Source organism: Primulina tabacum, chromosome 3 (genome assembly GCF_025594145.1).
Source record: "Primulina tabacum isolate GXHZ01 chromosome 3, ASM2559414v2, whole genome shotgun sequence".
Taxonomy (NCBI): Eukaryota; Viridiplantae; Streptophyta; class Magnoliopsida; order Lamiales; family Gesneriaceae; genus Primulina; species Primulina tabacum.
In genome coordinates this window covers 30,591,364-30,606,970 of record NC_134552.1, presented here as the reverse complement: position 1 = coordinate 30,606,970, position 15,607 = coordinate 30,591,364, and the positions used below count along the sequence as shown (strand labels likewise).

At 40.0% G+C, this 15,607-nt stretch overlaps 1 pseudogene; it reads left to right on the top strand.

Annotated features, from left to right (window-relative positions):
* The first annotated feature begins 1,314 nt into the window (after nt 1-1,314).
* On the top strand, nt 1,315-2,951 carry LOC142541051 (clavaminate synthase-like protein At3g21360; annotated as a pseudogene).
* Nucleotides 2,952-15,607: the final 12,656 nt, after the last annotated feature.

Here is a 15,607-nt window from a genome sequence, read left to right as displayed (position 1 = left end):
CGCTCGGGCGAGCGTGGGCGATCAGGCGAACGTGGGTGCTCGGACGCTCGGGCGAACGTGGCGGTGTACGGGCGAGCGTCGGTGCTTGGGTGCTCAGACGCGGGGGCGGGCGTGGAAATGTGCGGGCGAGCGTAGGGATGCTCGGGCGAGTGTGGATGCTTGGACGCTCGGGCGAGCAGGCGTTGGGCGAGCTGGGGGCGCTGGGCGAACGTGGGCGATCGGGCTGTGCGGGGGCGCTCGGGCGAGCGTGGGCGATCGGGCGACCGTGGTTGCTCGGACGCTGGGGCGAACGTGGCGGTGCGCGGGCGAGCACAGGGATGATCAGGTACTCGGACGCTGGGGCGTGGCGTGGCGTGGCGCGCTTGGGCGAGCAGACCCGCAGGGGCAGGGCGAGCTCGCGTTGGGGCTAGCGCGCAGATGGTGAGGGCTGGCTTGGCGAGGCGCGCAAGCGAGGCAATGGCTTGCGGCTCAACGAGGACAGCGTGGCGAGCCGGCGTGTGTGCTGGGGCGCGAGCCGGTGTGGGTGCGAGGGCAGAGAAAATTTTGCAGAGAGAAGTGAGGATTGGAGTGCGGAAGGAGCCTATATTTATAGGGGGAGCACAAATCTTACCAAGATTGTGATTTGATTTGATATCTTTTTCTTTCAGAGCAGGATTGCGATTTGATTTGTTTCCAAATCTTGGGAGACTGGAGAACGGCAGGAAAAATGCACGGCATCACCCTTGCGAGTGCTTATTTCTGAAAAAATTATGGGGGCGTTGCCCCCACACCCCCACGACCTTACCGGGCAGGTCGATCCCCGTAATTTTCGCAGCGGCAAGCATCGTTTGTTAACGACAAACGAAATAAATTTTTCTGTTACGGTACGTCCTCGTCGCCGATAAACCAAGGACAACACAACTAATCGAACTTTGAACCTACGATTCAGTTCGACTCGGGAGGGGGAGACTGGTGATACCCCAATAGATGGGTCTAGCCCAGATGGAAGACTTGGATGGGCCCACTACTCTTGGCTCATCCCTAGCCCAAGTGGAAAACAAGCCCACCAAGGGCCCAGGTATTCTCCTATAAATACCAGGTTTGATTGTTCAGTTAAGCTATTCATTATATTGTTTTCAGCAGCGCCCTTAGCTGCTCCCCCCATATATCCTCAGTCTCTGACTTGAGCGTCGGAGGGGCTACGCCAGGATACTCTCCTGGCCCCCTTCTAACGGTCTTATTTGTGATTTCTGGCCCAGGATAATTTTGAAGCCCGTGTCTGGATTAGTGACGCTTGCGTGGATCGGACCCTAAATTTCTCGTGAGTATCACATTAAAATGCTAGTAAATTCAGGTTTCTTCAAAGAAATCGAGATTCCCCAACAGGGAACCCACGGCGGGGTTGTCTTTCCGGCCGCGTTGATCCCCACCGCACCGGAATCCCATGATCCGTCGGCCGTCAAAGAGCAGAAGCCGTGGCTGAACTCACTTCTGCACATGCATGGGGCTGTTCTGTTTAGGGGGTTTGATTCCCTATCCACGGCTTCGGACTTCAACGACTTCGTCGAGGCGTTCGGGTACGAGGAGCTTCCGTATGTAGGCGGCGCTGCTCCGAGGACTAACGTCGTTGGTCGGGTTTTCACGGCGAACGAGTCTCCGCCCGATCAGAAAATCCCATTCCATCATGAAATGGCACAGGTCAATTGATTTTCTGGAGCTTGATTAATCTTGGAATTCAATTTAATTGTATTCGAGTATAATAATTATTATTATTTTTTGGAAAAATAAATTTTAGTTTGTTTTTTTTATTTAAATGTTTTTTTAAAATAATTTGAAGTTATTTGAACTAATTTAATTTATATAAATTGTATAACATTAATTATTTTTATCTGATTCTTTTGTGGTAAATCAGGACGCCGCATAATTGATATAGCTATATATTTTTGAGGAGCAAATCTGAAATTGACCCAGTATCTGAATTATAATGATTCACACTCAATATGGGCAAAATTAATGATTAAATTTGAAGAGTTTGGGGTAAATAGCATATAACGAAGATTCATGGGTTATATGTCCAATCGTTCATGTTTTAAATTTTCCTATGTACTGGTTAGGTTCCAGAGTACCCGTCCAAGTTGTTTTTCTTCTGTGAGATAGAACCTGCGAATGGGGGCGAAACTCCGATTGTTCTCAGTCATGTTATATACGAGAGGATGAATGAAAAGTACCCGGATTTTGTTGAAAAACTAGAGAAGCACGGAGTGATTTATACCCGAATCTTGGGAGAAGATGACGATCCCTCATCCCCAATCGGCCGTGGATGGAAATCTACATTCTTGACCAAAGATAAGAGCGTGGCGGAGGAAAGGTTCGTGCTTTCAAATTAAAGTTATATAACAATGGTGCGATCCAGAGTTGCTTTTGAGTAGCGGACTTCATGTTATAGTGAAATTTCGCCATTTTTTACAGGGCTGCTAAGCTGAACATGAAACTGGAATGGACAGAGGACGGAGTCAAAACTGTAATGGGACCAATCCCGGCTATCAAATTTGACGAAACAAGGGACCGTAAGATTTGGTTTAACAGTATGGTGGCTGCTTTATACCGGTTGAAAAGATGCGCGAAATGATCCCAAAAAGGCTGTTGTTTTTGGTGATGGTACGCCTTTGCCAGGTCATATCATTTACGACTGTTTGCATATCCTAGAAGAAGAAAGCATTGCGATCCCATGGCAGAAAGGCGACGTACTACTGATAGATAATCTGGCTGTTCTTCACTCTAGAAGACCTTTTCTCCCTCCGCGCCGGATATTAGCTTCACTTTGCAGGTGAGAAAATTGCCCATAGCTTTTATTTTGTATATTTGGGCATGAAATAAAAGAAGAATATGCAAAGTTTGTTTTAGTAAATGGGCTAATGGCATCTATGTTTTATGTACTTGCACCAAATGATATCCATCTCATATTTTATGCATATATTACTGTTAGTAATATTGCTTGTCAGATGTAAGGTTATATAAGAACAATAGTGAATCGTTATGAATTTGTGTTATATCAGAATTAAGTGTTGTGTTAAATGTTACAACATTTAAGACAACATGCAGCAGAATATTAAAATTTATAACACATATTAACTTTAAATAAAATAGATATACAAGATTAAATATGCACAAGTATTGCGGTGTCTCATGGCAAAAATTAATTACTAGTGAATCAGAACGTTTAAAGAAGTCCTATTACTGGTGATCTTCATAAAAATCAATTTTCTCAACACTTTGAGAAAACAAATGCTTTCTAAAAATCAAACAACCAGAATAAAAAATTATTCAAGAAAGCGAAGAATCGATGCAAAACCGTGAGGCAACGAATCACGATCTTCAGCCAACAATTGCAGGCGTGTTGTCTGAAGTGTCCTCAGCAATCACGGCAGCAACCTTGTTGATAATATTTCTTCTCTAAAAACTCCACGAAGTGCGAAATTGAGTGTATGATTGATAAAGCAGCGACGACATCAATTTCCTCCTTTTTCTTATTTATAAACATAATCTCTCCTAGAGTTTATCTCCACAAGGTAACTTATCAAAACAAAGAAGGTTAAATATTGATACCTTATCAAGATAACATTTACATATTTATCTTATCATCTAGAAAGACAAAATCTCATTAAATATTATACACAATAAAATCAATAAGGAAAATATAATATTAGAGAAATCTTTTAAGTTAAGAAATTATATCAATTAAATTAAGAGATAATATTTCCCTTCAATCTCCCCCTTTTTGTCTTTCTGGACAAAATGAGATCAAACCCATTCATCCTTGCATCTCCTCCTGAATTCGAGAATTTTTCTCCCCCCTGAATAAAATCAAGTTAGCACGAGTGTTGTTAGAGTTGTTGGCAACACTTGAGACAACATTTTCATAACACAAAATTCATTAGATCAGCGCAGCAACCGCTAAGAAACGGAACCAGAGCAAAGACCTAACAGCATTAACCAATAAATATAATAGAATCATAAAAAAATGGCAAAACACTTTTAACATAACACTTTCGATTCCCGTCCTCTTCATCAGTGTTCTCTTCCTCAGCAGTGTCCTTCATCCCAGGTGGACCAGCCTCGCCACCAGCACCAGCAAGGGTTTGATCATGATCTCCCCCTTTTTGTCCAGAATGTACACCTACTTCTAAAAGTAGCATGTAGTTTGCAGCCATATTTTCATAAAAGGCAATGTCCGCCTTGGCTTGCTCAATTTTGGACAGTGCGTGTGCAAGTTGATCCTGGACTTCAGTGGTTGTTAACAGTATGACTTCGGTGGTTGTTAACAGTATGAATCCTTCGGCAGGAGGAGTAGGAGAGGCATTCCACGGAAGATCAATCTTCCGGTTACCCTTAAAGAATGCAGGGGCAATCTTAAACGTGTCACTGATGTCGGAGAGCTGTTCATCAACATTCCGTACGAAACCTTGAGACACCAGCAGCCCATAGATTAGTGAGGGAAATGGGAGTTTCGATGCCCTGAGTCCTCCGCCAGCTTATTAAAGTACTGTTTTAAAAACCAACTTTCCAACATTAAATACTCCTTTGGTACCTATGGAGTATAACACCAAAGCTTGCTGACGCGTTACTAAGGAGTCCAATTTCGGATAGCTAGCCTGTGGAGTACTGAATATAAAGAGGTCAAATTTGCAGTTGATAACGGCTGTGGATGAGCTGGGAATTTTGTAATGAGATCTCTGGTGATAGTGGTTGTGACAACATGAATGTCATAGGGGAGTCCATCCTCATCTTCTGTCGGAGACTGGTAGTGCAGGTTGATGGCATTAGCATTGAATTCATAGACTATGTTTCGAACAAACACTCTTCCAAATTTTGCCGATCGTTTATCACCTACTCCTGGTGATAAATTGGCGTAAAATTCCAGTACTGGTTTGTGGCAAAAAGGTGTGACGGCGGACATGGTGGAAATGAGTTGACGGTCATTGAGAAAGGAAACCAGATTATGGCGAGCAAAGGCATCAAATTCTATATTTTTCTCGTCGAGGAAATCTGTAACGTCCCGAAAATTTGAAGGTCCACGTGAACCACACGCATGCAAGTTATTAAATTTCTTTGATATATTATTAAATTGTTTTAAAGCATTAAATGCATGTTATTTCATTAACTCGTGTTTAATTATTTTTATGTATTTTATGCATAATTCATGTATGATATGATTAAATTCATGAAATTCTTAAAATTCACGCATTAGGATTTCTAGGTGCATTTCACGTTTGAACGAGGACCGGAGACCGGAAGAATTTTCAGGAAAATTATTTTTATTACACGATTTATTTTTATACATTAATTTAAAGCATTTTTAAGTGTATTTTTCTAAAATGAGATTTTATTGGGTATTTTTACCCGCAGGACTTTATTTTCAACAGTATGCAAACTTTATTGATTCGGGAGACTTTTTAAGTGTTCGGCTAATATTTTCAAAATATTTTCGACACGAAATATTTTTCGGAAGTGGGTTTGGGCTTAATGGGCCTACTTTTGGGTTTATAAGGCTTAATTATCTTTTTAATCTTTAATTAAACAATTTAGGCCCATTAACTAATATTTTATCTATATAATTAACCCTTAAACACCATTTACCCTAAACCTAAACTTTGTACCAGCCGACACCCCATTAAGAGCACCATCTCCCTCTCGTTTTCATAAATTATAGCTAGAGGCCCCATCGGTTTTCCACTTGTTCTTGCAAAGAATTTCCTCCAGCCATCATCTCGGGTCCCCCGAGTGTGTGCATCATTTAAGGCATGCTTTGTATCCCCTTTGCTGCATCATTCACGTATATATATACCTGATGTGTGAAACTATTTGATTGGTCCTTGAGTAGGAAGAATTATTTTCAGTTTTTCATCTTTTGCCATGCATTTCTCTTAATTGCTACTCACGATTTCTGATATGTGGTGCAAGGGGCTGTTGTATGAGGCTGTCAAGATTCTGTACAGAGCGGGAGTGTGAGGCATAGGTGCTGGAATGGGAAGTGATCGGGTTTGATTGGAAGCGTTAAGGGATGTGCAGATCGGGAGGTTAGTGCAGGGGTTCGGTCCTTCTTTCTGCCACGCCAGCTGAGCGAGGGCCTTCTCCAGCCCTGGACCAGACCCTGGTGGGTCTGAGTCAGGGTCTGGAATGGCTCGAGCCACGCTGGAAAGGAGGGAACGAACAACCGAGCAAGGGCGAGATGGGTTAGCCGCGGTAGGAGATCCTTGGTGATTCGCGCTTCTTAGAGGTTAGCGGCTTGCATGGGGCCTGGGGCGTGGGTCTGGTAGGTCCATTAGGGTCTTGTCTTGGTCCCTAGTAGGTTGGGTTGTGGCTGGTGCGAGCAGGGAAGCGCTAAATGCGATGGGGTCATTTCGGGTTTGGAGTAGGGAAGTTGCGATTTTTCAGCAAGTTTCCAGCAACTGTTAGAAGTTTGTCTCGTTAGTTTAGGGGCTGGAATTGCTGGGGTTTAGGACTCTTAAGTGCCTAGTAGGTGTGGTACAAAGTTGAGAAAGTTTTGGTTTAATTTCGAGTCGATTCGGGTTAAAACCGGGACCCCGGTCCAAGTTTTAAAACGAATCGGTTAAGTTCTGATTTTGGCTCGGGTATTACGTCTAGGAATACTTTTAAATATGTATTGGGATATTTTAAGGATTTTGGTAAGCTTCGGGTCAATTTTAGAGGTCCAGGGGTGAAACGAATAATTTTTGGGTTCCTAGGGGAAAAATGGTCATTTTGCATCCGGGGTGAGGTTTTGGTCCTGGCAGCGCCCTGAGCACAAATTTATGATATTTTAAATGTTTATGCATCATGTTTAAATTTTTACGCAATTATGATAAATACGGTGCATGCTTGGTTTAAATGAAAAATTATATATATGCATGTTTTTATTTAAGTGATGAATATGATGACACGTTTTGAAGGAAGTGATTTAGTTGTGACTAACACGATGACACGATGACACGATGACATGTAAGGCCCGGGCTCAGTGGGCGGGTAATGCCGTCGCTGATGACCCTTGCCGCCGGGTACCGCGGTTACACGTAGATGGATCCATCGACTGACATGATGACATGATGATACGAAAGTCACAGCTAATGAACGGAATTCAAATTAAGATTTTAACACGTATATGCTAATACGATGATACATGCTATTACCATGTTTTAACAGGTCACGGTTACGCATACGATATGATAACATGATGAGACATGTTTTGACACGTTACGATTTTACACGACACGCTTACGTTCATGTTTTTAAGCTCATGAAATGTATGTTGATTATGCTATTTTTCACTGTTGTGTGCTACGTATATGTACTTGTTATTACTGGTATAGGTGTGTTGAGTCTTTAGACTCACTAGGCGTGTGTGATGCAGGTGAGCTTGTTGCTGACGAGACTGGAGGTCCTGAACTCTGAGTAGGCAGCTCCGGTGCGGTGACACGACCCGAGGACCGCATGTTTTCCGCATTATGATTTATGAGATTTGAGAGGAGATGAACCTTTTTATACGTTGACGATTTTAAGCTTTTTATTCGTTTACGTTTACGTTTGATTTTGGAGTAGTTTTTAAATTTTAAAACTGCGTTATTTTTATTGTCAAATATTTAAGATCATTTTTAAATGTTATTTCGAGATTGCGAAGATTTTATTTTTTTTAAAAAAATGTAGTAGAATTTTAAAAATGAGCGTGACGTTTCAGTTGGTATCAGAGCAAGGGTCCTGTATAGGGTTGTGCCACCGTCAGCTTCTGCCGCTCAGTCTTCAAGCCTCAAGTCTGTAAGTTTAAATGTTTTAAATGTTTTTAATGCTATCACCTGCAGGTTTACATGATATACGTTTTACAGTACATGTTTATCTCTCAGTATGTTTTGAGATTGGATGTTTCAAAATTTTTATGCATATTGCGACATGAATTGAAAAATTATATGATTTTCATTCATGTTGGCTTTGTGGTGGAATTGAACATGAATAAGAATTTTTCTTTTGGGCATTGGGAAATGTTGGAAATGATTTGTCTATATTGATTTTTGGTTAGTAGTACTGATATTCTACTTTTTGGATCATAATTTAATCTTAAAGATTATGAATGTTTTTGGGGCATGTGGGTCTTCTAAGAAAATAATGATGGTTCGGGATTGTTAGTTGAGTTAGTTTTTGAAGATTCCATGTAAGGATTATTGATTCGAAGACTACGACGATTTTTGGAAGTGTAAATCGTAGAATTTATTTAGGATGCATGCTCTACCTGGTTAGGTTTAAGGATGGAATTGCATGAATTGAAAATTTTAAGGACTTAATTGCAATAACCAATAATTTAAGGACCTAAGTACAAAAATGAAATTCAAAGGGACTATTTTCGAATTTACCGGATTTTGGGGTTAAATTCTGAGTTTCGGGAATTTTAAGGTTTAATGAGGCTAAGTCGAAGTTTTATGGGGACAAAAATGCAAATTTTGAAGAGTTGTAGAGGCCAAAATTGTAATCTTCGAGAACTTTAAGGATCAAATTGCAGATTCTGAAATTTTTGAGGAATAAATTCGAACTTTTGAAGAACACTTAGGTAAAATCAGTAATTTTTCGAGGTTATGAGAATTGATTTTTGGGTTTAATAAGCTTAAAATTATTGAACTTTATGTTTCGAGGAACCTATAAAATGGAATTAGGAGGGCCAGGAACTTGTGGCTGATTGTGGAATTTTCGGAATTAAGGATAAATTGGATAGTTTTTGAGGAAATTAAGAATTAATGTTGCAATTCTAAGGAATTTGGAGACAAATTTAGCAATAAGAGAGAAATGAATGGTTTAAATGATAGGAATTGCGAGTGATTTAGGCTTAAAGGATACTTAGAACCTTTACACATCTGGATTATAATGTTATAAGGAATGATAAGCAAGGACATTGTAGGATAAATCAACATTGGGTTTGAAAGGTTAAGCGCAAGTAAATTAATGTTGTGGCAAGTTAAGAATTTAGAGTGATAACAATTTAAAATAAAACTGATCAATTAATTAAGTTATAAGATTAGACAGTAAGTTAACTTATTTTTGGGAACTTAAGTTTGATGTGTCACAAGCTTTAGTCATGATCTTAACGGTTAGGACTATATCCTTTGTTGGAATTTGATTTTTCCTAGAAAGTTGGGTATGATTTATGGTTATGTTATTTGATAGACGCGTGTAAGAGGTGAGGTAGACACCTAGTCTTGAGGAATTTTTGAAAGCCAGTAAGAAACTTGGAATTAAATGGATTTGTGTATTGGAATTGTGTTATCCAAAACTATTTAGGTTGCGTAAGTTTGAATTTCAAATTTGAGATAAGTGTTTATACGAAAATTTTGGGTGAAATAAAAACAAAAAGGATGTAGTGATGTTCAACATATGTTACCTATGAACGAATGTTAAGATTTTTGTTGAGTAATAAATCTAAAATCATGATATAGGGATTCTAGAACTCTATGGGTTATAAGCGAAGTTGATTTATTAGAGTTAGTCTAATGCTATCATGGGATAACTTATTAAGTTTTATACGCTAGAGTTATTTAAGCATTGAGGGTTCGTAAGAATGCGATATTCGTTTTAATGAGTAAAGTCCAGGGCTCTTAGGCCTCAACTTTATTATATTGGGAAGATAATAGTTTAAGCATGTATTTGATACTAGAAGGGTTTTATTATTAAGGTAGAAGATCGAGATTGTATATTTTGGGTTTTATGGATTATCACTACTCGAATTTAAGACTTGCAACAATTTAATATTTGGAATGTACTCACAAATAGTAAGTTACGTAAGTTTGATGCCGTAAGATAAAGATTCGATTCAAGGACCTTAGGCTAATTTTATTATGGGGTTGAGATAAGATTTAACTTTTAAGGGTATTACCGAGGATAGAAATCGATCTATAAATTTTGGCGCTAAGGTTTCTTAAGTCGAACTGCATAAATGCTAATGTAATAGGTCGATGAACATCGCGGGCATAATATAAGAAAAGTAAGGTGCGATAAGTTTGGACATCCATCTCTAGTCAGAGGAATTGCGAGATAAGTCAAATTCGGGGTCATAGTAGAATAGAACTAAGTCACCCCAAGTCGTGTTAAGTTGCGATTCGCAATCAAGGGTTCAGTAGGTAATTTAATTAGAATTGAGGAGACGTAAGGACAACTCAACACTAATTTTATCAGAGTAGTGCAGCGTAAGCGTGGATTATTGGTATACTGGAATTAAGAATCTAAACTCTTTGTTTATAGAGGATAAGCGAATTTCGGAGACGAAATTCGATTTAAGAGGGGAAGATTGTAACGTCCCGAAAATTTGAAGGTCCACGTGAACCACACGCATGCAAGTTATTAAATTTCTTTGATATATTATTAAATTGTTTTAAAGCATTAAATGCATGTTATTTCATTAACTTGTGTTTAATTATTTTTATGTATTTTATGCATAATTCATGTATGATTTGATTAAATTCATGAAATTCTTAAAGTTCACGCATTAGGATTTCTAGGTGCATTTCACGTTTGAACGAGGACAAGAGACCGGAGAATTTTCAGGAAAATTATTTTTATTACACGATTTATTTTTATACATTAATTTAAAGCATTTTTAAGTGTATTTTTCGAAAATAGATTTTATTGGGTATTTTTACCCGCATGACTTTATTTTCAACAGTATGCAAACTTTATTGATTCGGGAGACTTTTTAAGGGTTCGGCTAATATTTTCAAAATATTTTCGACACGAAATATTTTTCGGAAGTGGGTTTGGGCTTAATGGGCCTACTTTTGGGTTTATAAGGCTTAATTATCTTTTTAATCTTTAATTAAACAATTTAGGCCCATTAACTAATATTTTATCTATATAATTAACCCTTAAACACCATTTACCCTAAACCTAAACTTTGTACCAGCCGACACCCCATTAAGAGCACCATCTCCCTCTCGTTTTCATAAATTATAGCTAGAGGCCCCATCGGTTTTCCACTTGTTCTTGCAAAGAATTTCCTCCAGCCATCATCTCGGGTCCCCCGCGTGTGTGCATCATTTAAGGCATGCTTTGTATCCCCTTTGCTGCATCATTCACGTATATATATACCTGATGTGTGAAACTATTTGATCGGTCCTTGAGTAGGAAGAATTATTTTCAGTTTTTCATCTTTTGCCATGCATTTCTCTTAATTGCTACTCACGATTTCTGATATGTGGTGCAAGGGGCTGTTGTATGAGGCTGTCAAGATTCTGTACAGAGCGGGAGTGTGAGGCGTAGGTGCTGGAATGGGAAGTGATCGGGTTTGATTGGAAGCGTTAAGGGATGTGCAGATCGGGAGGTTAGTGCAGGGGTTCGGTCCTTCTTTATGCCACGCCAGCTGAGCGAGGGCCTTCTCCAGCCCTGGACCAGACCCTGGTGGGTCTGAGTCAGGGTCTGGAATGGCTCGAGCCACGCTGGAAAGGAGGGAACGAACAACCGAGCAAGGGCGAGATGGGTTAGCCGCGGTAGGAGATCCTTGGTGATTCGCGCTTCTTAGAGGTTAGCGGCTCTCATGGGGCCTGGGGCGTGGGTCTGGTAGGTCCATTAGGGTCTTGTCTTGCTCCCTAGTAGGTTGGGTTGTGGCTGGTGCGAGCAGGGAAGCGCTAAATGCGATGGGGTCATTTCGGGTTTGGAGTAGGGAAGTTGCGATTTTTCAGCAAGTTTCCAGCAACTGTTAGAAGTTTGTCTCGTTAGTTTAGGGGCTGGAATTGCTGGGGTTTAGGACTCTTAAGTGCCTAGTAGGTGTGGTAAAAAGTTGAGAAAGTTTTGGTTTAATTTCGAGTCGATTCGGGTTAAAACCGGGACCCCGGTCCAAGTTTTAAAACGAATCGGTTAAGTTTTGATTTTGGCTCGGGTATTACGTCTAGGAATACTTTTAAATATGTATTGGGATATTTTAAGGATTTTGGTAAGCTTCGGGTCAATTTTAGAGGTCCAGGGGTGAAACGATAATTTTTGGGTTCCTAGGGGCAAAATGGTCATTTTGCATCCGGGGTGAGGTTTTGGTCCTGGCAGCGCCCTGAGCACAAATTTATGATATTTTAAATGTTTATGCATCATGTTTAAATTTTTACGCAATTATGATAAATACGGTGCATGCTTGGTTTAAATGAAAAATTATATATATGCATGTTTTTATTTAAGTGATGAATATGATGACACGTTTTGAAGGAAGTGATTTAGTTGTGACTAACACGATGACACGATGACATGTAAGGCCCGGGCTCAGTGGGCGGGTAATGCCGTCGCTGATGACCCTCGCCGCCGGGTACCGCAGTTACACGTAGATGGATCCATCGACTGACATGATGACATGATGATACGAAAGTCACAGCTAATGAACGGAATTCAAATTAAGATTTTAACACGTATATGCTAATACAATGATACATGCTATTACCATGTTTTGACAGGTCACGGTTACGCATATGATATGATAACATGATGAGACATGTTTTGACACGTTACGATTTTACACGATACGCTTACGTTCATGTTTTTAAGCTCATGAAATGTATGTTGATTATGCTATTTTTCACTGTTGTGTGCTACGTATATGTACTTGTTATTACTGGTACAGGTGTGTTGAGTCTTTAGACTCACTAGGCGTGTGTGATGCAGGTGAGCTTGTTGCTGAGGAGACTGGAGGTCCTGAACTCTGAGTAGGCAGCTCCGGTGTGGTGACACGACCCGAGGACCGCATGTTTTCCGCATTATGATTTATGAGATTTGAGAGGAGATGAACCTTTTTATACGTTGAAGATTTTAAGCTTTTTATTCGTTTACGTTTACGTTTGATTTTGGAGTAGTTTGAAAATTTTAAAACTGCGTTATTTTTATTGTCAAATATTTAAGATCATTTTTAAATGTTATTTCGAGATTGCGAAGCTTTTATTTTTTTTAAAAAAATGTCTAGTAGAATTTTAAAAATGAGCGTGACGTTTCAAAATTAATGCGCATAAAACTGCCACTTGGCACCTGATGTCTTCGAATAAAATTGGATGCTAAAGGCCGTGGTTAGATCGTAGTCAAGGAGATCAGTGTTGTCCGGAAGGTCGGCAGCATCTGCCACAACACTTCCACTTTCAGAGGAAGCTGCCGTGCTTGCCTCAGGCATGTCATCAGTGTTTTTGGAGGATGACTTAGCGTGGCTATTCTCATCAGATTCGTGCACTATCTCAGGAGTGCATTTGGCAGCAGACGGGGTTGCGACAGTCGCAGGGGTCGATTTCTTTGATTTCTTCAAATCGGTCAGGACTTGGGCTAAAGACACGTCGTCTGCATCAGACGAAGTTGGCCCCTTTTGTTCGGCCTGTGGACCTGAGTCAGAATATTTTGAGAGTGTCTCACCAGTTGATGTGGAGGTGGATTTTGGAGCAGCTGTAGGCGTGGGCTTTTTACGAGCCACTAGCTCATAATCCGCATCCTCAGAATCATCGCCTGAGCTATTATTTGGATCAGTAAGGGAAGGACGGATCGGCCCTTTACTCTTTCGGCGGAAACACTTTGATGTAGTCAAATCAGGGTTGTACCCTGCTTGTCTCTTCGATCAGCGAACAGGTAGTCGTGGTGGATTAAAAACCTGTATTATTGGTGGATTATCAACATCAACCTCATTCCCAGGCTCGCCTGGGATAATTACCTCCAGTGGTGTTGGTTGTTCAGTAACGGGGACGATTTCCATAGTAGAAACTTCCGTAGGTGTTGCTGGATATGTTGTCTCTGTGTGAGCAACATCTTCCGTGTGACCCATTGTTAAAGTAGGTGCCCGTCGAGCCAAGTGTTGGCCGAGTGTACACAATGAAACTCTATTTATAAATAATCTTTATTTTAATAATATTTGAAATTGTTGTTTTGACACATCTTTATCTGTATACCCATGCTAGTTGCATAGATAAAGTCCTTGAATATACAAATAGTAGAAAGAATATGAGATGCTCATATGATGAGTATCATGAAACTCATATTTGCAATACTGTATATTCTAAACAGTTCTTAGTCGATTCAGCCGCCGCTAAGAAGGATATAGGCCGCTCGAGTTTGAGACTAGTATCTGCGATGTGAGTAGCATGTTTCATTGGTCGGGGACATTCTGATGTCCGAGCATGCAGATAGGTGCTCCTGGTAGAGTGCACTGAACAACCCTCCAAGCTAGCTATATGTTGTGTATTATCGACGATTTCTACATAAGGCGGTAAGATGATATCTTGAGCAGTAAGGACTTTCCAAGTGGTTCTCACTTATCGAGTGGAAACGTTCTAGTTTATGGTTGTACACCATTAGTCCTTATGATCCGGGATAACATTGAGACTCTATATGCTAGCATTGCACTTTGACTTGTTTACCGACTCATATGGGGTCATCAGATGGCAAGGTTGGGTGTTTTGTCGAAACATATAGGAGTCGATGTATTGTAGTCAGGGATTCACCGCTTACTTTCGGGTATGAATATCCTATGTGTAGGTAGTTTGAAATCTCTGATCAGAGTATGGTGGTAACTAAGAAAGGGGTTTCTTAGATTACACCATCGATGCAACTACGACATGACACATAGTATCGATTCTTTGACAATTCTAGATATACCAATAGTTGTCGAATCGGTCGGGATATATGAGATGAAGGGACCGTACTGTACGTTAACCATAATTGAATGGTTCTTGCAGGCTGTAGAACCCGTAAATCAGTCTACGTATAAGCCATGCATAATTCTAGATTTTTAAATTTAATTGACTTCATTGCAAGATTATTTAAATGCATTTCTTTGAAGTTAATTATTTTATTATTTCAGTTCAGTAGTTTGATTTTTAGCATTTCAGTTATTTCAGTGAGGCCGGACTGGAGTCGGAGTTTTGAGATAGAATTTAAGATTCGAGAAATATTTCCAGAAGTTAATTTAGCTAGCAAGTAAGTTAATTTAAGTTAAAAATGAGGTTTGAGGAATTAATTTAAGTTGCTTGAGGTGATTAAGAAATAAGCTCATTTAAGTTGCATAATTCATGGTTTTATTCACTAAATTATTTAAGGGATTAGTGAGGCTTTTAAGAGTTATTAATTTAGTAAATAAACAACATTACCCCTTTATTTTATTATGCATTTTCGGCCACCCTTAGTTGCTAGAAGATTCATTTGCCAACTCATCACCTTTGACCCCTTCTTGGTATTTAATTAGGAGGATAATTCTTTTTGTTTGGGAGCACCATTAAATTATTAATTAACCTCATTCTAACCTAGACTACCATGCATAAATTCGGCCACCTCATACCCAAGTAGACTTGATATCAAACAATAATTCAAATTTCAAAAGGAGAGTGGACTTGGTCTTGATTCTTCCTTATATTTTGCACCCATCTTATCTCACTCCCCAACCATTTTCTCCCTCCCTCACCACCGAATTCAGCACCATTCAGAGCCCCATTTGTGTGAAAAAAAATCGTGAGTCTTAGCTAGAGGGAAAGAAAGAAAAAATCGAGAGCAAGAAAGGTAGACAAGAAAGCGCTCCGTCTCCTCCGCGCCGTCTCGTCTCTTCTTTTCGTTTTCATTTCAAACGATAACCAGGCATGTCTAGATTTCTTTCAAA